Here is a 23,695-nt window from a genome sequence, read left to right on the forward strand (position 1 = left end):
TTAAGGCAGTGCTCCAGCATGGCCACAGTCAGATGACTGAAACAAGTAAAAGAATACATATACGTTTGTGTGTATATAGATTTGTATTGTAATATATGGATTCAGAGAATTATTAAATAGATGTCCAGTCATAGAGTGACCAATGGTTTTGCGTCCATAAATCACTTAGCTTTATAGACCACTTGTCTCTGCCATTACAGTCTGACAAGTCATCTATAAAGTCAATCACTTTATGGATGCAGAACCAGTAGTCACTCTATGACTGGACATATTTAACTGCATGTAAATACATTAGTGCTCTATCGTTTAGAGTGTGCTTTTTAGTTTCATATATATACTAGCGGTATTGCTCGAGTTTGTAAGGGAAATAACTATATAAGCATTTTTAGAGATGTAAAGTATAATAGCCATCTCCATATGGCTAACCACAAAGGGGGGGGGGTGTTACTGTAGCTTTTTACGTTCTGAGATTTAATAATAAATTTTTAGAGAGTTACTTCCCTTATATATGCCAAAAATGCATTAAAAAATGGGAAAACTTTATGGTAAATTTTTTTTAAATCATAGACTCATCGTAGACGCGCGCTAATACCCAGAAGGGCTCGATATGAATCACGACTATAAGATACCGGGTTTTGGTTAAACTGCACCGCAAAATGTGGGAGTAAGGAATTTAAATCGTAGGAGACAGACAGCATACAACCTCTCTTTTATATATAAAGATATATATATATATATAGGGCGTCCATAAATTATCTTTACAACTTCCAAACTTTTAATCTCAATATTGTAAAGGGACTTTATGGACACCCTGTATGATCCACTGACGATATGTGTGTATGTATATGTATGTATGTGTATATATATATATATATATACAAACATCTACATTTATGCATGCTTGACAATCAGTGTTGGTTTGTTCGTACCTCAGTAACTTTAGCAGTTCAACAAAATAGAATAATTACCAGACTTACAAAAACACAACCTACTATAATTTCAGAGCTGTACCCCTAGCATAGCCATAGTCCAATGACTGAAATAAATTAAAAATAACAGATAACTGATAAGTTTGATATTCAAAATATAATGCTTGTTGGTGATTTATTCTATCCACAGGGAGAAATACAGAGACATTTATTTGCAATTGTCACTATACAGTGATGGCTGTGATGTGTTTTGGGAAAAAAAGGCTTAACTTCTATTATGTTATAATTATAGTAGAGAATGAACGCTGTGTAAATGCATAATTAATGACCAGATTTGAATAAATTACCAAGTTAGCTCTGTTTATGCAAATTGAACTAATCAAGTCAGCAAACTCATAATATATTTTTGCATATATCTGTATGTGTATGTTCCTTTTATGTAATGAGATGTGTAATCGAGTGTCTTTATATATATATATGTGTATGTATGTATATATATATATATTTATTTATATATATATATGTGTATGTATATATATATTTATTTATATATATATGTGTATGTATATATATATGTGTATGTATATATATTTATATATATATATATATATATATATACATACATACATACATGGGGGTGCTAAAAAGTTCCTCGCTTTGGTAAAAGAAAATACAGAGAGATCAGTTAACTAAATATATTCCCCTCTCAGATTCATACACTTATTGCAGTGGTCCTTCAGTTTTTTTAAGCCCTGTAAAAGAACTCAGAGGGTTAGGTCTTCAACCAGGCCTTTTTACAATACCCTTAAAGCCAGGAACTTTTCAGCACCCTTTCATATTGAGATACAAATTAGAAAAAAAGTTTGATATTATTTATATACCATTACACATGTTTCATCGCCTAATAGGAACATGTACAAACATATATATGTATATATATGATGCAGGTGAAGTAAATCAAAATGTCAAAACCAGGTTGTGGTCATCTTATTGTTACTTGATCACACACATCCATTAGAATTGAAAAAGAATCTCTTATGCTGTGTATTGGCAGTGTACAACATTTTTATTTTCTTTTACTTTTTGTTATTTTCATTTTTGTAAACTTTTTTTTTTTCATCTCAAACATTTTTACATCTTCTGTTCCATATGATAGGTGTATGCCTGGTTGAGTGGTTACGAAGCTCACTTTGCAATATTTTAGGAAAGTGTCTTCTACTATAACCCTGGGGCCAGCCAATACCTTGCGAGTGAATTTGGTAGATGGAAGTTGTGTGGAATAATTGTGCATGCATGCGTGTGTGTTTATGTTTGATTTTGTTTCCACCCACCCACCGTTTGATAACCAGTGTTGGTTTGTTTACGTCGCCATCACTTTGTAGTGCAGCAAGAGAGCCTGTAAGAATTAGTACCAGACTTTAAAAACATAAAATTAGTACTCAGATCGATTTATTCGACAAAACCCTTCGTGGCAGTACCCCAGTGTGGCTGCAGTCCAATGACACAAACTAATCAAAATATAAAAGAAATAAGAAAAAAGATTGTAGCAGCCTAATTTCAGCAGGGTTTTCCTGTATAATTTGCTTGTCCCTTCCCTTTTTTTCCTTTCCATTTTTTTAAAGAAAAATCAAACAAGCCATTCTTATGATTCGAACACTGTGAGGCAATGGTACCTATTTATCAGCTAGGATTTCTTGAGACAAGAACAGTAACGTTTCCTTGACTGTGAACTCTATGCAACGTCAGTGTATGGCTGGATATGTCGTCATGAACTTTTAACTAATGCATTAATCAATTATTTCATTCTGAAGACCAAGGGCAAGGGTGTCCACCTTGTTAACTAGATGTCTTGTCCTACTAAGTTGTCACTGCTGATAGAACAACCAGACTTTCTTCACCTGCATCCACCAGAAAATATCTCATCTTTCCAGGCAGGTCTGTAATTTTCTAAACAGACACAAACACACACACACACACACATTTTTATATACAAATACACCCATCGTTCTCTAATGTGGTTCTATGCTGGGGCACTATTACAAAGCACATTTACGATCTTTTCGGTTTGAACTGCAGTTTTTTCTAGCGGTGTCTTTGAAATTGTCACCCATAATTATGACCCTAGTATCGATCTATTGCATTTCAATGTGTTTTAGGGTTAGGGTTAGGGGTGGGGGGAAGGGTATCTTTTTTTTTCTTCACAAATGTAAATAAACCCAATCTGTTTCTTAAACGAGGGACATATTCATACAGCACAGAATGTTTTCACCTCGAATAGACATCACTGATTGGTTGAAATTGCAGAAATTGAAGAAAAAACAGCAAATATCTTACAAACTATAGAATTTTCTCAATAAAGCCAAGAGAAAAAGATGTTTTATAAACATATTCTACCAGTATATGAAGTTTAAAATTTTTTAGTTACCTAGAAATTATGTTAAAAACTGCCGTTCAAACCGAAAAGATCCCACATTTACATATATTTATACATACTTAAATTCTTCTACTGAAACTTTCTAATATACATAAGCATGCATGTACTCATACATATCATTACACACACACACACACACACACACACATACATGCTGCTTTAGTGTAGTGCCATCATGGTGGATGGAGCTCTACTACAAGGCACTTGTACGCACATACATAACACTTCTCTATGGAAGCTTTCTCTGATGTAAATTACATAAATACATACATATATATATATGTATTTTAAGTTCAGTTATGATAAAACACAATTTTACATTAATCTGATGAAATACTCTTAAACAATAATGTTGATAAACATCAATTTCAAAGTCTCAGCTTGTTAAGCCATCATCAGGCTTTCTGATGATGGTTCAACTGGTTGAAACTTCAAAGTGACTGTCAACATTATATATATATATATTGGTAAAAACAGTAAGATAACAAAAGAAAGAAAGAGGCCTCAATATTATGTAAATAGAGGAAATTTATCTGTAAAATAATGTGACAATTATTCACTAGCCAAGATAAAACTCTGAGCTTCGGATGCCGAGGTGGAAATCCACAACACCATCTCTTCGGTTATCTGGCCATCTGAAAAGTCACATATTATTTTAGATATATATATATATATATATATGCATGTACAGTCACACATTTGGTGCTTTAGTGTGGATCTGCCCATACTACAGCACTACTCGAAAATTCCTTTACGTACATTTATACACTCTTATGCTCCCATAGTGAAACTTTACCGACTGTCCTTCCAACACACTCCATATTCGGTGGGTTTTTTTTGGGGTGGGGGGTTAGTATACAGATGCTTACAACAAAACTTAACTCCCCCTCCCTATATTTCCTTGTTATTGTTGAATCAATTTTGACATGCATGGAAGAAGTCATAGCTGTCTATGACTGATTTTATAAACATTTACAATGAAAATGTTTTAATAAAAATGTTAAACTGAATTTTTGAATTGTGTGAATTCTTATTTGAATAGCTTGGTTATCTCTCTCCCACTCTTTATATATATATAACAAGCAAAACGCCCCCTGTCCAATGCTGAGTTGTCAAGCATTTAAACCAAATTTTCTCAAAACAACTTGTCCAACCGTCCCATTATGTGGCATTATTTCAAGCCACCTGGCTTCTTTTGCGCAAACTGCACATGCATTTTTCTTGTGTATGCGTAGTATCAATTGCAACAGCTGATGTACTTGTGCATACAATTGCATGTTCCCATGGCTTTATCAATCGCATTCTCACCTGGAATCAATTTTTGTAATTTTTTCAAGACTTATACATGCCCTCATACCATCGGTATCTACATATCAAATTTGAATGCAATCAGATGGAGGATGCCCGAGATCCTAGATGACACACACACACACAGACAGAATGGATTTAATATAATAGATCTGTTGGCCAAGAGCTTGAATATTCATCTGCTAATGCCTGAAACAAAGTTTCTAATTATAACAGGGTTTTAAGTTCATGGATGTATACAGCTTCCTCATTAGACTTTCTGTAGGGGTAGTACTTACCCATGCTCAGGTTGGCTGTAATCGTTATGGACGGGCTGAAATCCTTGAATATTTTTATTAAGTCCTTCCTGGACTTGTCCATGACATGGCTGTTCATGTGGCTTGAGATTACCAGGCCATTGTCCCTATAGAGGGCTGACCTATGTGGATGTGTGCTTCTCTTGAGGGTGTCCAAGATGAATAACCTGACGAGGTTGGCAATCTCAGCCCTCTTGTAGCTCCCCATAGAGACATTGAGCAGTGGATCACCTTTCTTCACCCAGAAGGAATCGTGGACAAGCATTAACTTTCTGGGATTCAAGATTTCTTATACTAGTGAAGTGTTCAACAAAACTTAAGGTCTTCGGTGGGTGGGTGGCGAGGTAGTGTCTTTGGTATAGGTGGGTAGAAGCCTGTGATGTTAAACTGGGTGAATCTGCAGGCTGATTTATCCTCGATACTATGGAACCAGTCAATCACAGCTATACTGGAATCCCATTGAGTCAGCCTCATAGCCCTTCTGATGTCGGAGTTGATGGTATTAAGAATAGGTTAGCCGTACCCTTCTATATAAAAGCCCCTCCCCCTGAAGGTCCTACGTTTTGCTGAGCAATTCACCAGTACAATTCATGGGCATCTCGATGTCAGAATCCTCATGAATGTCAAAAACAATCCTGGTCCATAATGATTCCTTCTGGGTGGAGAAAGGTGATCCACAGTACAATGTCCCTATGGAGGGCTACAAGAAGCACACATTCACATAGGTTGGCCCTCTGTAGAGACAACAGCCATGCCATGGACAAGTTCAGGAAGGATTTAATAAAAATATTTAAGAAATTCAGCCTGTCTGTAACAGTTACCATGGAAGCACATGGCCTAGTTGTTAGAGCAGCGGGTTCGAATCTCAGACTGAGCGATGAGTGTGTTTATGAGCGAAGCACCTAAGCTCTACACGGCTCCAGCAGAAGGTAATGGTGAACTTCTGACTCTTTCGCCACAACTTTCTCTCACTCTTTCCTCCTGCATGTTGCAGCTCACGTTTGTCCCGTCCAGGTGGGGAACCTATACGCCAAGGAAACTGGGAAACTGGCCCTATGAGCCAGGCATGGCTCAAGAAGGAACAAACAAATAACAGTTACCAGCAACCTGACAATGGTCAATTTCTTGGATGTAACCTTAGATCTGAACATGGGTAAGTACTACTCCTACAGAAAGCCTAATGAGGAAACTGTATACATCCACAAGAACTCGAAACCCACTACCCACCACTATAATTATAAACCTTGTCTCAGGCATTAATGTGTGTGTGTGTGTATATATATATATATATATATATATATATATATATATATATATATGTGGTATATATATATATATATATATATATGTGGTATATATATATATATATATATATATATATATATATATATATATATACATACATACATGCACACACACATTTATACATTTGGTTGTGTGGTAAGAAATCTGTTTCTCAACCACATGGTTTCTGGGTTCAGTCCTACAACATGACACCTTCGACAAGTGTCTTCTACTATAGCCTGAGGCTGACCAAAAGCCTTGTGAGGGAATTTGATAGATGGGAACTGAAAGAAACATATATATATATATATTTAAGTGTTTGGAGCATAAGTGAACATGAAATCTTGATGGATGATTTTAATACGTATGGTATTCTTTAGTGGACAGTTAATGCAAGGGAGATAATCATTTCTGCATAAAACTTGGTGAGATTAGAAATTTAGATTTGAACTTGAGGAATGAGGGGAAAAAATACATAGACTACACATAATCTTTTTTTCTCTTCTTGTTGTTGCTTTCTTATTACAAAGTTCTTAAAGTTTCTAATCAGTGGTGATCATATATAGCATTCATTCTTTGAAATCATCATCACAACATAACCTAAGATCTATTAACTCTTAATGTCATAAACTGCTCCAATCTGCAGTAGACACTCATTCATGAACCGCTTGAAAACGCGTCTCATCACTAGGTACACAAACGGTTTGCACAGAATATGATCCATAACATTTTACAGTCACGTATGCACACAGACGGCTTCGTAAAAGTTATTACATTCTAAACATACCAGGCGCAGGAGTGGCAGTGTGGTAAGTAGCTTGCTTACCAACCACATGGTTCCGGGTTCAGTCCCACTGCGTGGCACCTTGGGCGAGTGTCTTCTACTATAGCCTTGGGCTGACCAAAGCCTTTTGAGTGGATTTGGTAGACGGAAACTGAAAGAAGCCCGTCGTATGTATATGTATATGTCTGTGTTTGTCCCCCCAACATCGCTTGACAACCGATGCTGGTGTGTTTACGTCCCCGTAACTTAGCGGTTCGGCAAAAGAGACCAATAGAATAAGTACTAGGCTTACAAAGAATAAGTCCTGGGGTCGATTTGCTCGACTAAAGGTGGTGCTCCAGCATGGCCACAGTCAAATGACTGAAACAAATATAAGAGTAAAATACCAACCTGTTTTTAGTCTCTTGCCGAATCCTTCTATGAACCAGGATTTAAAACACAGATAACTGTACATGAGAGTAAGAGTTAAAGCAGAAAGTTTGTGTTTCAGAGCCAGGGGTGATCTCAGGTGGGTTGGTATTAAAAGGGGGTTAAACAGAACATCAATCTCGCAAGTTTAGGAAGGCTGCCGAAGACAGGCATTGCCTTACTTCCTTTTGACTAAATTTAAAACAAAAGAAATTTCAAATCTCTCTCTGCAGCAGCAATGGATGAAAATAGTACATCCACAGGAGTGACAGCATTCCCAATTGTCCATTTCAGGTGTAGCTTAGAATATCTGACATCCTTCCCAATCTCAACCTCATGGACCTTATTAACATACCCGTAGTTCCTAAAATCCATTTTCATTATGTATTTGTAATTCTGCGGAAAACATTTGGGTGCAGGCATAGCTGTAGGTACATACATGGATAGGTGTATGGTTAAGAAATTTGCTTCCCAACCGGGTGGTTTCAGGTTCAGTCCTACTGCATGGTATCTTAGTGGGAGGGAATTTGTTACATGGAAAATGAAAGAAGCTTGATACAAATTCCAGTCTTTGATCATATAATATATATATATATTATATTTTCTAGATGGTGTAATATATATATATATTATATATATATATATATACATATTATATTTTCTAGATGGTGTAATTTAATTGTTCATTTTGAATTGATAAAAGGTGGTTTTTTTCAAAATTTTTTATATATATATTATATTGTGTGAAATTTGATATAGTATTTCTAAATTGAATTTTTTTTCCTTGTAAGTTTGGATTTTATTCCCTCAAATAATAAAAAAATATATATATACACACACACACACACATATATATATATATATATATATACACACATACACATATATTTTAAATCAAAGACTGGAATTTATAGTATTATTTTTAATTCTGTACTACATTTAAAAAAATTATATCTTAAACTCCAGTCTTTGATTTAATGCATTCTTACTAAGCAGCCACATACTTGGCCTGGAATCTCAGCTTGCATGGATAGTTTTATTCTTAAAGATAAATAATTTAAAGGTATGTAATTGATTGTCAGTATTACAGAAATGCTTCCTGAGAATACAGCTTGACTTTTCATCCCTTTTACTTGCTATACACAAACACATCATCATCATAATTTAACATCTGTTTTCCATGCTGGCATGGGTTAGATGGTTTCACTGATACTAGTAAGCCAGAGAACTGCACACACTCCAGTCATCTGCTGGACGTTCTTCCTAATGCCGACCACTTTACAGAGTGTACTGGGTATTTTTTACAGGTCACTGGCACAAGCGCACACGCATACATATAAAACAATGTATATATGCAGTGTGCTTACATAATGGTTGTAAATGGGCATCACCATCATATAAGCAGTGTCATTCATTTCTAGTTTTCTATGAAAATATATCAAGCAACAATGAAATTTTACCTTACTTAGAAACGTTGACAACTGAAAGGACAACCAATTGTAGAAAATGTTGTAGAAAAGGCGGCGAGCTGGCAGAAATGCTTAGTGGTATTTCGTCTGCAGCTACATTCTGAGTTCAAATTCTGCCGAGGTCGACTTTGCCTTTCATCCTTTCGGGGTGAATTAAATAAGTACCAGTTACGCATTGGGGTCGATGTAATCGACTTAATCTGTTTGTCTTTCCTTGTTTGTCCCCTCTGTGTGTAGCCCCTTGTGGGCAGTAAAGAAATAAGAAAATGTGCTTCAACAAATTCTACCTTACTCATGCAAGCATAGAAAAGAAATCATTAAATTATGATGAACACACTGGAAAGTCCTCTCACTGGTGTGAGTTTTACATGGGTATTTTGAAGTGGTAGGTCTATGAAGAGCTCTTTCTAGAGGTTGAACAATGGTATGGGGCTTCTCTTCTGCGTGTTCTGCTTTTTGATTCACTCAAGTTCAGCCCTCCAACTTCACAATACTTTTTAATTTCCTTTGAAGAATCCATTTAAATAAGATAACTTCATTCCGAGTTTTAAATTAACATGACAATTATTGAAATGTTACACCATCATTGTTATTTCAATGTTCAATTGCTCATGCTTGCATGAGTCAAGTGGAATTTGTTAAGGCAAATTCTATATAACAGGATGCCCTTGTTGCCAACCCTAACCCATTTCCAAGCAAGGTGATATTTCCCTATAACCAGACACTTTCATGAAAGTTTAGAAATGAATTGTTTGTTGGTGACACACGTTTACAATTATAGAGCAATGTCAAGCAGACACAAACACATATAATATATATATAGTAGTAGTAGTAGTAACAGAAAAGAGGAATTTCGATTATCCCCACGTGGTGAGTTGTAATGTATATAAGAAATAAAAAAGGAAAATTTGCACACTTATACAGTTTTAATATAATTTTTAATATATCGACCGGTTTCGCTATCGCTATTCATGATATTATGTTTTACTTATTTGAATATATATTCAAATAAGTAAAACATAATATCATGAATAGCGATAGTGAAACCAGTCGATATATTAAAAATTATATTAAAACTATGTAAGTGTAAGTGTGCATATTTTCCTTTTTTTATATATATATGTGCATGTGTGTGTGTATAAGCATATATATATATATACACACACACACACAAATGTATAGATACATATATGTGTGTGTATATATATATATATATGTTTGTTCCTTCTTGAATCATGCCTGGCTCATAGGGCCGGTTTCCTTGACGTATAGGTTCCCCACCTGGACGTGACACTGGTCCATCACAGGTGAGCTGCAAGATGCAGGAGGAAAGAGTGAGAGAAAGTTGTGGTGAAAGAGCCAACAGAAGTTCGCCATTACCTTCTGCTGGAGCCGCGTGGAGCGTAGGTGTTTTGCTCACAAACACACATATCACCCGGTCTGAAATTCGAACCAGCGATCCCTCAACCGCGAGTCTGCTGCTCTAACCACTAGGCCATGAGCCTCCACCTTTATATGTGTGTGTGTGTGTGTGTATGTATGTATATATACATACACACATACATATTTGTATATATATTCTTACTCTGTGATAAATTACCCCTCAGAGGGGAACTTTTCCCACCGTTCATTCATTCATGTATGCATGCATGTATGTAACCAATAGGCTTCTTTCAGTTTCCATTTACCAAATCTATTCATAAAATTCTGGTTGGCCTGAAGCTGTAGTAGAAAACACTTGCCCCAAGCTGCCATGAAGTTTGGGAAGCAAACTTCTTAACTATGCACTGAAATAATCAAGGGTCAAGTAGAAGACCATCTGTCCATCTGTATCCAGACAAAATCATATATTGACATACACATACTCACAGGATTTTAAAAACAGTTACACAAAATAATATAACTTTTTACTATGATATCAGTTTGGAGTATATTTACTGAAATCAGAAAAAGGTACATACACAGATGTGCGCACATACTCTTTTGACATTGTTGCATACAAGCATGGCTAGGACACAATAATATTGATTGCTTTCGACAAGGCACAAGGCCGAATGTTTCATTTGTGGTAGTCAATTAAATTGATTGCAATATATTACTGGCACTTATTTTAACAACCTGAGTAGGAATTCAACAGTGAAAAGTGAGGTATTAAACCAGCAACATTAAAGCATTCAATCTGAAATTTTTCAGTCTCATCCATTTCCATGATTCTCAAGAAATAACATAATTAAAGCACCAGAGTCATGAATTCTAAGAAATGCTACCAGAAGCAAATATAAGAACCAGCCACATATAAAATACTTAAGTCATCAAAACTACTAGATTTCCTATGAATTTAAAACAATTGTTTCACAGAAATCTTCACTCCACCACAGATTTGTTCTTGTGGTGCACTGCTACAAAATATACAACCACCAAACCTCATCAATAAAATATTCACCATCAAAATTTCTCTATGACTCCTAAAAGGTGATTGCTTCATATATAGTTTCAAATCTCATAAAATTTATATATTTCTCAACAATATTCAATATTCATGTGATATGTATTTTTGTTTCAAATTAATGAATATTAAAAAAATTTCAGTCATTGGCAGGTTTTTAAAAAAAAAATGATTGCTTTCTTTTTAAAGTTCTGTTTGTTACTTTAAAAAGTAAAAAATAACATTAAAAAGTCACATGTTATCTACAAGACACCTTATTCAAAGATGGACATGACTCTTGTGTAATTCATTTCCTGAAACTCTGTTGATGCTCTTTGGCTGCTATCTCATCTTAGAACAATTACATAGTAAGTTGGAGTGATTTCTTCATAACCTCGTCTTAATATGTGCTCATAATATAATTCACATATATATATTATCTTCTCATAACATAATCTCAGGTTAATCTTTTCTGAAAAAAGACATAAACATACTTAAATATTTTTCTGTTAACTGGTGTTAGACCAATTCCTAGTATGCTATTCAATATATTTTTACCTTTCCACAGATACCATGAACTTCTCTGATGTTTTGAATTCTTTTTTTGATCTACTAGAAAATTTCTTTCCATACTTCTAAATTTGCTTTATTTGCATGAGAATTCATGTGGATTTGTAAAGATTTGTCCTCTGAGAACTCGCTCCCACATATCAAGCAGTAGTACTGTTCGTCTTTTGAACTTGTCTTGCTGGACAGCTTTGTTGATGTGTCTGTCTTTGGACTTTCTGGCAAATCACAGTCGGATACAGCTTTTTTCATGTGCATGAAAATATGTGAGTCTAACTGTGATTTTTTAGAAAATTTCTTTTCACAAAAGTGACACTGGTAAGGTCTCTCGCCCGTATGTATTCGTTTGTGAATTTTGCAACTGTAATTCTGTGAGAAAGATTTCTTACATATATCACACTGGAATGGTCGCTCACCCGTGTGAGTACGCATGTGTATTTTAAGGCTGTAGTTCTGTGAAAAGCTCTTCCCACATGTTGAACAATGGTACGGCGTCTCCCCTGTGTGTGTTCGTATGTGTCTTTTAAGGCTACTCGCTTCACTCAAGTTCAGTCCACAAACTTCACAGAAGTTTTTAATTTCCTTTGAAGAATCCATTCCAAGCTTAGCTGAAGTTTTCAAAAGTTCACAATTTTTAAATCTTAAAATAAGATTAGATGTGCTGGATTGGTTACCGGAGATAACAGCAAGATACACAACTAAACAAATTCAAATACTTTTTAATCAGTCTTTCCTTCAGGCGGGGTTTTCTTTGACTTATGCTCCATCATAACTTTAAGGGATTGTCAAAACTTCAGTAGACATTTTGACGTTGATATGTTGTAGATTACTGAGATAGGCGAACACTTCTTAAAGTAAGACCAGACATGTTAAACCTGAAAGTAAATTAAACAAAAAATTAACATATAATATAAATAGCTTCATTTCTAATCGAACACCACCACCACCACCGACAATGTTATGATTACACTATAATAGTGTGTGTGTGTGAAAGAGAGAAAGAACTTTTGTGTAGCCACTCAGCATGTTAGAAACAGCAGCTACATCTTCCTCAAACTGTACTTTACTATTTTGAAAAAAAGAAGGGCACACTGAATGATGCAGTCCTAGATTCATTATGTAAAACCAGGAAGTAAATTAAACTGGGTTCCTTCATAATCTACTATGATCACCACATTACACAAGTATCTACGTTGTCGCTAAAAGTAGCAGCCAAATCTCTCTAAAATTGTACGCTACAATTTAAAAAAAATAATGGACATACTGAATAAAGTGACTTCTGACACACTGTATCTGAAAAGAGGGACGGTCACAGTTAGAATAGCTTTCATTATAGGTAAGAGTTGATATGGGGCTAAACAACGCTGAGCCAACAAGGGAGTTCCTATATACCTGCTTGATCTGTTACAAGTAGCAGTAAAATCTCTCTTCAATCAGGTCTTACTTCAATAAAGTAATATGACAAGGGAGGATACTCCTAGATACACTGTACGAAATAAAAGACGTGATGGTCACAACTAGAAAGTCTTTGGAAAGTACGAATCAAAGTCGCGAGAGGCCTCTAAGTGATCGCTTGACCTGCAAGAGATAGCAACCAATCCCCTCTCAAACCGCACCCTACCGTTAAAAAACAACACAGATGGATGCGTACGATAATGTAGATACTAGATACTATGCCAGAAGAAAAGATGGGATGGTATAGGCATGGCAGGAATGCGATCTGTTTGCTCGATCAGAAGAAACAAAATGAAGCAAATCTAATTCATTCAATCAAAATATCGCGTAACCAATGTTTCAACCGAATTGTCAATAAGTCTCTGATACGTTATGACTGCATACATTTAGTTTACCTAAAACGAACGTACATCCAATCTTGGACTAACAACAAATGCCTACATGCAGAGCACAGTTACAACTCCTTATACACGCGCGCGTGCATTGGGATTTCAGTTTCTTAAACAGTTTGTTTGGTGAAACTTTAAGTCCCAATCAAAATGGGTTTTATAATAGATTTTGTTCAAATTTTTAGCATTAAGTTCTTCCCTCCACATCATCTGTGAATGTTCTGTTGTTATTCTTACAATCCTACAAAATCATTTTAAACAACCTATTACCCCTACGAAGAAAAACAAATTGACATACACACAAATGCGCGTGCGACACACAAAAAGAAAACGAGTTTTATCTGACGACTAGTTTAAAAAAAAAAGTTAGCGCTCTTTTTAATTACTATTTATTTTTATTGTGGTACGAAGCTAAATTTATAGGAGTAATAAAGCGGAAGAATCTATACGCAAAATTGCTGGTACTGGCTTTAATCTTCCTGCCTACCGAAGTTATATATAAAAACAAAAAAAGCAGTCGATCCCACCCACCAGTCGGACTGAATTAAAAACAACGAAACATCGACACAGATGTAACACATCAAGTACAGTACTATAAGCCTCTCAGCCTTACACCCATCAAATATTTAATTACGCATATAACGAATATTTATTATTATTATTACATAAATATATATTTTAATTATATGTAAACAAAGCATACGCAACATCACAGCAATACGAGATGAAGTGGAGAAAATATATAGAATTTACAAGTAGTGATCGAATTCAGTTTTTTAAAATAAAAAGTCTTTGAGGAAAATTCGTGCATTCAGTAAAGAAAAACACAGGTAAAGAGATGTTAACTAACCGACAAGAACCTGTTTGTTAATCTGTTGACGCTGAGAAAGATCAGAAGATGTAAAATTCAGTTGTTGCAGAATGACGATACGAAACTACCAAAAAGGCTAATAAAGTCGCGTCAGCAATAAGAAGAAAAACTACTAATTAGTTCTAAAAATATATTATAATTGAATTTAGTAATTTTGAGAAACAGATACTGACCAGAGAGGAAAATTATGTTTATTTTAAACCATTCAAGTAATTAGGGGCTAGGGGTATCTAACGGTAGTTTCGTAAATCATAAAATTACTTTTTGTGTTTGTCTTAGTATTCTGTTATAATTCCATACAAGAATATTAAAAGGTCCTTAGTACTTCACTATTTTATCGACCTCAGAATGAGCAAAAACAAAGTCAATCTCAGCGGGATTTGAACTCAAAACATAAAGGGACATAACTAAATATGTTCCATGTATTGATTTTACCACCGTATGTGTTGTGTTTTATGCTGCATAGCAACAACACTGGATTAGATGAGATTGGTGTAGTTATGATTGAGCACTGAAAACAAAATAGCTGCATCGATTAGCTATTGTTGTCAAGTAGTTCAAGCTTGTCGTTGTTAAATTCCAGTCAACGTCGACCAAACAAATGTATGATCCGAAACATCACTCTTTATTTTCAATCGCTGTTATAAGGGCTTCTGACCCCCCCACCCTCCCGGTGCTTCTCGACCCACTCGTCTCTCCACCTCTTGTTATCCTTATTTCGTCCATCATCACCCTGCCACCCGGCACTAACTACTATGTCTAGTCTTTCCTTCTCAGAACAACATCCTTCTGGAATCTCCTCTCTGCTTGTGTCTTTCCTAAAGGTCTTGATATGTAACAGTTTAAGCGGAACATTAACGATATCAGAGAGCCTGCAAAGCTCATAGGCAATGTCCCTTCTTCCAGACTCAACAAGTGTGTGTGTATGTATGTGTATATATAATATATATATATACACAGATAGATAGATAGATAGATAGATAGATAAAACTTACTTGGAAGAGGATGCGTGGCGTTCAATCACATGTTTATAATTATAATCAGGGGTCAGCTAATTGCTTCACCACGCACCAAAATTAGAAATAAGAGTTAAAATGCTTTTTCTACTACCAGAGATCTCCCAGATAGTAACACACTTTTTTACATAAGCAAAAAGAAAAAAAATAGCGAATCCACACGACTCAGATTAGCTACATACGCGTTTCACGATTAAAGTAAAGTAATATTTACTTATTTCACCTCTTCAGTGCAGCATTTCAAGATTTAAATTTGAGAGTGTTAGAATTAAATATGTATGCGATCAAGCGTCATCGCATAACAGATATTCAACCAAGACTTTCAAAAATATACAGCCGAATGTGACCATGTCCTCAATACCCACGTGTGTGCTACAAGTAATCTTGCAGAAACTACAGTTTTTGATCAGGGAGTAAATTATATTTTAATAATAATAATAAAAGGGTAAAATTAGATTAATTCATTAATTAATCGATTAATTAACTAATAATTAATAATTTTACCAAGTAGTTCTCGGTACGCTAAATTAACCTTTTTTAGGTAAAATTATACAAACTATTTTATAATTATAAACAATTATAATCAGGGCTCAGCTAATATACAAGTAACAATTAGGTTTTCATTAGTGTAGTTACCAATTGTAACGGGTAAGATTGATTAGGTACACAATAATATGAAATGTCGGAGTCAACAGTTGTAACGATAACAATTTTGTTGTTATAACGGCAAGTTGTAAGATGAGAAAGATGAACAATGCATTAAATTTTAAGGAAATATTTATTTACCGTTAAATTACAATAACTTCCCTCGACGAGAAGGTTATGATAAATCCAAAAGCATGCGAAATAAAGTTTATGTTTGTGTTCTCTTCATTGTTTAGTAGTAATTACAGAGAGAGATAGACTGATGTTGTAAGAGAACAGAATTAGAGCTAGTGAGGGTGAGAGAGTGTAGGACGTTGTCTTTCTTTTTCCCTCTGGCCGTTTTGCCTGCCTGCTTCCATGATTCTAGTGGACGGTTCACTAACTGATGTTAGCGCGCGCTCTCTCTCTCTCTCTCTCTCTCTCAACTCACGAGTTGTCACCAAAGTGACTGTCTTTTGCTTGCGGGTTCTTGTTTTTATAACTATCCAGAAGGGTAGACATATCGTTGAGAACAATGGGCTTCGTTGGTGGTACTGTGATATCTCTGTTCTAGCTTCTGGTAAAGTAGAAGAGGTTAAAAGGGTCAAGTGGTGAAAACATTATTTCGGCCTAGCTAAGGGCAATCTGGCGAATGTAAAACTGCTGTCAGAGAAAAACCATTGTTCCACCGTGAGAAAAGTTCTGTTGAACTGTTAATTCAAATTTGGCTAAGGTGGATCGAATCTACTTCGTGCCTGCAAGATCCTACACACGCGCGCGCGCACACACACACACACACACACATCTCTTTCGTGTTCATATTAAGAGTTTAGATCTCAATTATAAAAATATATGAAACCTTATTCTATGCTAATTTAGTTAGTTGTAAGATGGGAATTTAAATGTAATAAAATGTTTTAAAAGAAATTTAAAGTACCTACGTGATAACTGTAAACCTACTTTTGGACCACCCAGTATATTATACAAAATCACATCGAGATAGAAATCCCAAACCAAAGCGAACCCCTTAACTTAGAGTCAGTTAGCCGAATATGCTGACTGTTTTGCTTTTCTGTGTTCGAATTCCGCTGTTGGTTGACATAAAACTTTAATGAAGTACCACCAAATTGCTGGGTACGTTCACCTTCAAAATCAAGGAACATAGCTAAAATTCTAAATCGAAAACAAAATAATCACACACCCCTCTAAAAAAACACAAAAAACACCGCAACCCCAATTTCCAGAAGCGAAAAAAAATATGCTCTCTTTACTCTTTTACTTGTTTCAGTCATTTGACTGTGGCCATGCTGGAGCACCGCCTTTCATCGAGCAACTCGACCCTGGGACTTATTCTTTGTAAGCCCAGTACTTATTCTATCGGTCTCTTTTGCCGAACCACTAAGTGACGGGGACATAAACACACCTGCATTGGTTGTCAAGCAATGCTAGAGGGACAAACACAGACACACAAACACACGCACACACATATATATGTATACATATATACGACGGGCTTCTTTCAGTTTCCGTCTACCAAATCCACTCACAAGGCTTTGGTCAGCCCAAGGCTATAGTAGAAGACACTTGCCCAAGGTGCCACGCAGTGGGACTGAACCTGGAACAATGTGGTTGGTAAGTAAGCTACTTACCACACAGCCACTCATTTTATCTTTTACTTGTTTCAGTCTTTGGATTTCGGCCATGCTGGAGCTATGTTTAGAGGGGTTTAGTCAAACAAGTCAACCCCAGCACTTATTTTTAAGCCTGGTACATTATTTATTCTATAGGACTTTTTTTTTTTGCCGAACGACTGTTATAGGAACGTAAACAAACCGACACCGGTATCAAATCCTCTTACAAATCGTTGGTCGATCCAGGGTTACAGTAAAAGAAACTTGCCCAAGGTGCCGCGAAGTTTGATTTTTGGACTGTAAGAATGCCTGTAAATCAGTGTCTTTCAACCATTTTTTTTTTTTACCTATGGACCCCTTGGTTGAAATTGCCGAAATTCGAGAAATTAAACTTACAAACTACACAATTTTCTCAAGAAAGCCAAGAGAAAAAGATGTTTTATTTGACACATTCTTCCAGTATACGAAGTTTAAAAGTGTTTAGTTACGAATAACTTAATTTTTAAAATCTGCCGTTCAAACCAAAAAGATCCGATCCCTTATTTCACTCGGATGGACCCTCTCAGCCATTCGACGTTTTAAAAAAACCCTATTATATTTTTATCATTAAAAGGAATTGTATAAAAAATATTGTCAAAATACTTTGTAAATTGTAGAAGTATGACATACTCTTTTACTCTTTTTACTTGTTTCAATCATTTGACTGCGGCCATGCTGGAGCACCGCCTTTAATCGAGCAACTCGATCCCGGGACTTATTCTTTTGTAAGCCCAGTACTTATTCTATCGGTCTCTATTGCCGAACCGCTAAGTAACGGGGACATAAACACACCAGCATCGGTTGTCAAGCAATGCTAGGGGGACAAACACAGACACACAAACACATACACATACATACATATATATATATATATACGACAGGCTTCTTTCAGTTTCCGTCTACCAAATCCACTCACAAGGCTTTGGTCGGCCCGAGGCTATAGTAGAAGACACTTGCCCAAGGTGTCACGCAGTGGGACTGAACCCGGAACCCGGAACCATGTGGTCGGTAAACAAGCTACTTACCACACAGCCACTCCTGCGCCTATCTTTTACATATTTATAGCAGATAAATTTTAACAACAAAATCTTATATGGACCTCCGAGGACCATATGGGCGGGCCCTGGTTGGAAACCACTGCGGATCTTTTCGGTTTGAACGGCAGTTTTTTTCTAGCGTTGTCATATGAAATTGTCACCCATAATTGTCAACGATCTATTGTATTTCAATCTGTTTTAGGGGTGGGGGGAAGGGTATCTTTTTTTCTTCAGAAATGTAAATAAACCCAATCTGTTTCTTAAACGAGGGAAATATTCATACGACACAGAATGTTTTCACCTCAATAGACGTCACTGATTGGTTGAAATTGCAGAAATTGAAGAAAAAAAAACAACAAATATCTTACAAACTATTGAATTTTCTCAATAAAGCCAAGAGAAAAAGACGTTTTATAAACACATACGAAGTTTAAAAGTGTTTAGTTACGTGGAAATTATTAAAAAAAACTGCCGTTCAAACCGAGAAGATCCAATTGATCCAACAAACTAATGCGAAAAAATAAAAAACAAACAAACAAGAAATTCCGCGAATGTAGCATCTCCCCGCCTCTCTGTGTCAGAGTGTTACCGATAAATAGCATCGGTTAGTCACTCCTGATAGGTCGGTCAGCCATGACACGTGGAGAGCAGCTTAATGTGCTTTTGTCTTGTTTATTGACATTTACAACTCAGTGAGACGAGGAATGTCGTCTGAATGACATGCTTGAAAGATACAGCCGTCATATGCTACTGAACTGATATGGTTGTATTTGAAAGGAAGCAAGGAATCCTCTGAGAAGGAGAGAGAAAAGGTTGTAAATTTTAATACTCGTAACATATAAACAGCTTTTTTGTACAACATTGAAGCAATACCGTATTTTTTACATATGCAAAAAGACGAGATAATTGTGTTTGGTTTGCTTTTGATCGTCCGTCTGCTCAGGTTATTGCTGAACTGGGGTTAAATAACAACAGTAGAGTAAGCTATGCACGGTCGCTCGACATGCAAGAAATAACAGCCGAATTCGTTCAAATCAAACTTTACTGTTGCTTATAGTAATTTTTAAAAAAATCTCATCATCTGTTATAATTCCATTAACATCGAGGACGCCTTATAGAATTATAATTTGATTCCAGTACTTGATAGCACCATGTAGTCTTAGATTTACACAAAAAGACGGATTGTCAACGGGAACAAACGTCTTTGATTATGGTCTGTCGTATCATTGTTGTCCTTCGGCTAAACAGCAGATGCGATGAGAATACAAATACAGCCTCCGTCACTTTAGTCACTCTGGTTACTCTGATAGCTAAACTAGCTTTTCTTCATGAGACATATTTTGTTTTCTCATGCACAGAATTGTCGAAGCTTAGAATAAATAAATAAATAAACTACCTACGTTGGTTCTTAGCTGTCAGAACACAATATCCTTCAAAAATTCTATAATTCCCAAAATACGTCAGCGCTATTTGTATGCTCCGTGCATCCTTTCTTAGTTGTGACTCTTTTACTAATCACTTTCCTGTCTTTTTTTGTTTTTGTTTCACCGTTTCCCGACGAGTTGTAGTGCAATATAGAAATATTCTTTTATTCTTCCAAGTCATAAGACTGCTGTTATACTGTGGCATCGCATTTGAAGAGATTTAGTAGATCATATCAGCCTGAGTTCTTCTTTTAGTCCAACACTGTAGCTAGAGTGTGTGCCACCCGGGATAATCCTTGAATTTGCCGACCAACCCCCTTATTCAAGCTTATACGGCCGACCCCAAAGTGCCACCCCTGTACATGTGTCGCCTGGGATGGACACCCCTCCTCTGCCTCTATGCTACTGTTTGATACCATTTATTTTATTGAATGGGGGTACCCGCCTCTCTCTCTCTCTCAGAGGTACGCAGCTATAAAGGTGCAGTTGGAACATCGATGGAGTCGAACTGGGATATTTTAGATCTGTGGCGTTTAAAGGGACGCGTATGACATCTGAGGTAGAAGTATTTAAATATTCCATACTCGTTCTGGTTAGGGACAAGGTCTTAAAAGTAGCTAGCAGAAATTGTTGTTATAGTTGAAGCCGGTCCTGCTACCTAGAAAGAAATGGTGGGAATTTTGATCTGTAAGTGAATGTTTATGGTTGCAGGAGTATTGAAAGCTGGGGCTCAGCAAACACAACGAGGGTAACCACGTCTGGAGAAAAAGCTGGGTTTTTTTTTTCTTTTTTCGGCTTTGAATTTGAGGTCCGAAGCTTTGCTACACAACTGCACTGATGGTTTGACTTATCTCGCACTTCCTCTTTTATTTTTAAATTAATTTTTTCTTTCTTTCTAGCAATGTGGTTAACAAGTTTGCTTTGCAACTACGTGGTTTTGGATTCAGTCCAACTGCTCCACACTTTGGGCAAGTGGCTTCGGCAGAATTCTGGTTTAAGCACCCCATATAACCCCTTAACTTTTTGGGGAGAGAAAAATATTGAAAAACATCAATGCATGTCAAAGAAACGAGGGAAACGTTAGCATGCCGGGCGAAATGCGTAGCCATATTTCGTCTGTCGTTACGTTGTGAGTTCAAATTCCGCCGAGGTCGATTTTGCCTTTCATCCTTTCTGGGTCGATAAATTAAGTACCAGTTACGCACTGGGGTCGATGTAATCGACTTAATGCCTATGTCTGTCCTTGTTTGTCCCCTCTATGTTTAGCCCCTTGTGGGTAATAAAGAAATAGGTATCTAGTCCTGGGATATGCTAAAAAAACAGCAAAGTCGCTCTTAAATCACACATACACAATTTATTTTGGCATAATTGTCTGGATTCTCGCGTGTAGAACACAAATTCATAAAAATTTTCAGAAAAATTCTCAAAAATAAAAAAAAACCCAGCTAGGGTGCTTAAGCCAGAATTCCACCGTGTCTTCTGTAGCCCCGTGTCGACCAAAGCTTCGTCAATGAATCTGGTTGGTGAAAGCAGAGCCCGCCCATCCTCCTCTCTTTCTCTCTCGACGCGTGGTAACCGGTTAAAAAAATTTTTTTTTTTAACATAAGAGACTGATAGAATAAGTGTTATACTTAGAAGCTAGATACTGCGGTCAATTTGATCAACTAAACTCTTCTAGCTTGGCCGTAGTCCCATTGGATTGTAACATGACTGCTTATCCTTTCTGGACCCTCCAGAAAGATAAACAAAAAGTACTCCGCATTAAACGTTAACCTTCATTGCTCATGACATAAGCTTTTTCGTTTATACAAATAGCATTATATTTTGACAATGCAGACAAGTTTGTTAGGGCTCGAATGTATTTATTTCTTTATACAATAGGCGGTTTTTTTAAAGGGGAGACGGCAAAGATACTATATTCAGAGTTATGTCCCTTGAGTGATTAAACTAAATTTGAAATCTATATCTTCTCTATATATAAAAGTAAGGTTGTGTCTCCTACGATTTAGATTCCTAACTACTCCCACATTTTGCGGTGCAGTTTAACCAAAACCGGGTATCTTATAGTCGTGATTCATATCGAGCCCTTCTGGGTATTAGCGCGCGTCTACGGTTTAAAAAAAAATTTACCATTTTTTTCCATTTTAATGCATTTTTTCGCTATTATATAAGGGAAGTAATTCTCTAAAACTGTCTACGATGAGTCAACGATTTAAAAAAAAATTACCATAAATTTTTTTCCATTTTTAATGCATATTTTTGCTATAACTCTCTAAAAATGCTTATATAGTTATTTCCCTTACAAACCCGAGCAACGCCGGGCGATACTGCTTGTATTTTATAATTAAAAAACAAATTATATGGGTGGCTTTCTATCTTGCAGTAACTAACTGTTGCTTTGCAATTTATACTTACTATGACAGACCGAAGTGATTAGAAATAGCAGTCAAAACCACAAGACGAAAAGCTTCCAGGATATTATTTGTATGAGGAAAACAAGGCAAACGATGGGTGGACAGCAGATGTGGATGTATGTAATTACATCTTAGATTAAATTAAAATAACGGCAGCGGACATCATAGAATGCAGGTCTGATCCCTTCCTGGAAGGTGGTAGAAGGGAAGTCAGGATATAAGTCTGTTTTTAATTTGTTTATATCTCCCGGGTGGGAGATGGGCTGAATCCTGGAAGTACTGCTATACCAGGCCAACCCGTGGCAAAGGCGGAGCAAGCCCCTAACTCTTCGCCTAGTTCTAAAAATCAGTTTAATATCGATGGTCCCAAATAGGGACCGTATCAGATATTAAGCTGATAAGAACAGATACTACACTTTGATCTTAGCCAAAAGGCCGAGAAGCGATAATTTTTTACCCTAGCTTAGAAATATTATACCTATTTCTATTTAGTATAGTGACTGATTTATACTTACACTTATATAGCTGTATTTAATTAGTTCTTCCATATTTTGTAATATCTTTTATTTTATTTCGTAGTAGTTGTTTTATTTAATCCTTTTAATCTGAGAATTTTAATATTTCTATTTTAAAAAAAATGATATTATCCTAAGCGTAATCTGTAATTGTGTTGATTTGATAATAAACGTGAATGAAAATTACGGGATATTTTCGGTTTGAACGGCAGTTTTTTCTAGCGGTGTCATATGAAATTGTCACCCATAATTAAGACCCTGGTATCGATCTTATTACATTTCAATCTATTTTAGGGTTAGAGGGGGGGTATCTTTTTTTTCTTCAGAAATGTAAATAAACCCAGTCTGTTTCTTAAATGAGGGACATATTCATACG

The 23,695-nt window shown here is 36.0% G+C and overlaps 1 protein-coding gene, 2 long non-coding RNA genes and 1 other non-coding gene across 4 annotated transcripts in view; 2 read left to right on the forward strand and 2 right to left on the reverse strand.

Annotated features, from left to right (window-relative positions):
- Positions 1–857: 857 nt before the first annotated feature.
- On the forward strand, positions 858–4,373 carry LOC118766003. Its single transcript, XR_005001921.1, has 2 exons — positions 858–1,408; positions 4,023–4,373. It is a non-coding gene; the product is annotated as an uncharacterized LOC118766003 (long non-coding RNA).
- A 7,147-nt stretch (positions 4,374–11,520) lies between these two features.
- On the reverse strand, positions 11,521–14,713 carry LOC115219499. Its single transcript, XR_003882304.2, has 2 exons — positions 14,599–14,713; positions 11,521–12,779 (listed from the first exon to the last, which is right to left on the reverse strand). It is a non-coding gene; the product is annotated as an uncharacterized LOC115219499 (long non-coding RNA).
- Positions 14,714–19,563: 4,850 nt separating this feature from the next.
- LOC115219271 (zinc finger protein 2 homolog) overlaps positions 19,564–23,695 on the forward strand; it is an 11,912-nt gene continuing 7,780 nt past the window's right edge. The window contains exon 1 of the mRNA XM_029789433.2: positions 19,564–19,778. The gene's annotated coding sequence lies outside the window, so the exon portion shown is untranslated. The remainder of the gene's footprint in view (positions 19,779–23,695) is intronic.
- On the reverse strand, positions 23,058–23,251 carry LOC115219583. The gene has a single exon (XR_003882338.1). It is a non-coding gene; the product is annotated as a U2 spliceosomal RNA (small nuclear RNA).

The sequence above is a fragment of the Octopus sinensis genome, linkage group LG14 (genome assembly GCF_006345805.1).
Source record: "Octopus sinensis linkage group LG14, ASM634580v1, whole genome shotgun sequence".
Classification (NCBI taxonomy): Eukaryota; Metazoa; Mollusca; class Cephalopoda; order Octopoda; family Octopodidae; genus Octopus; species Octopus sinensis.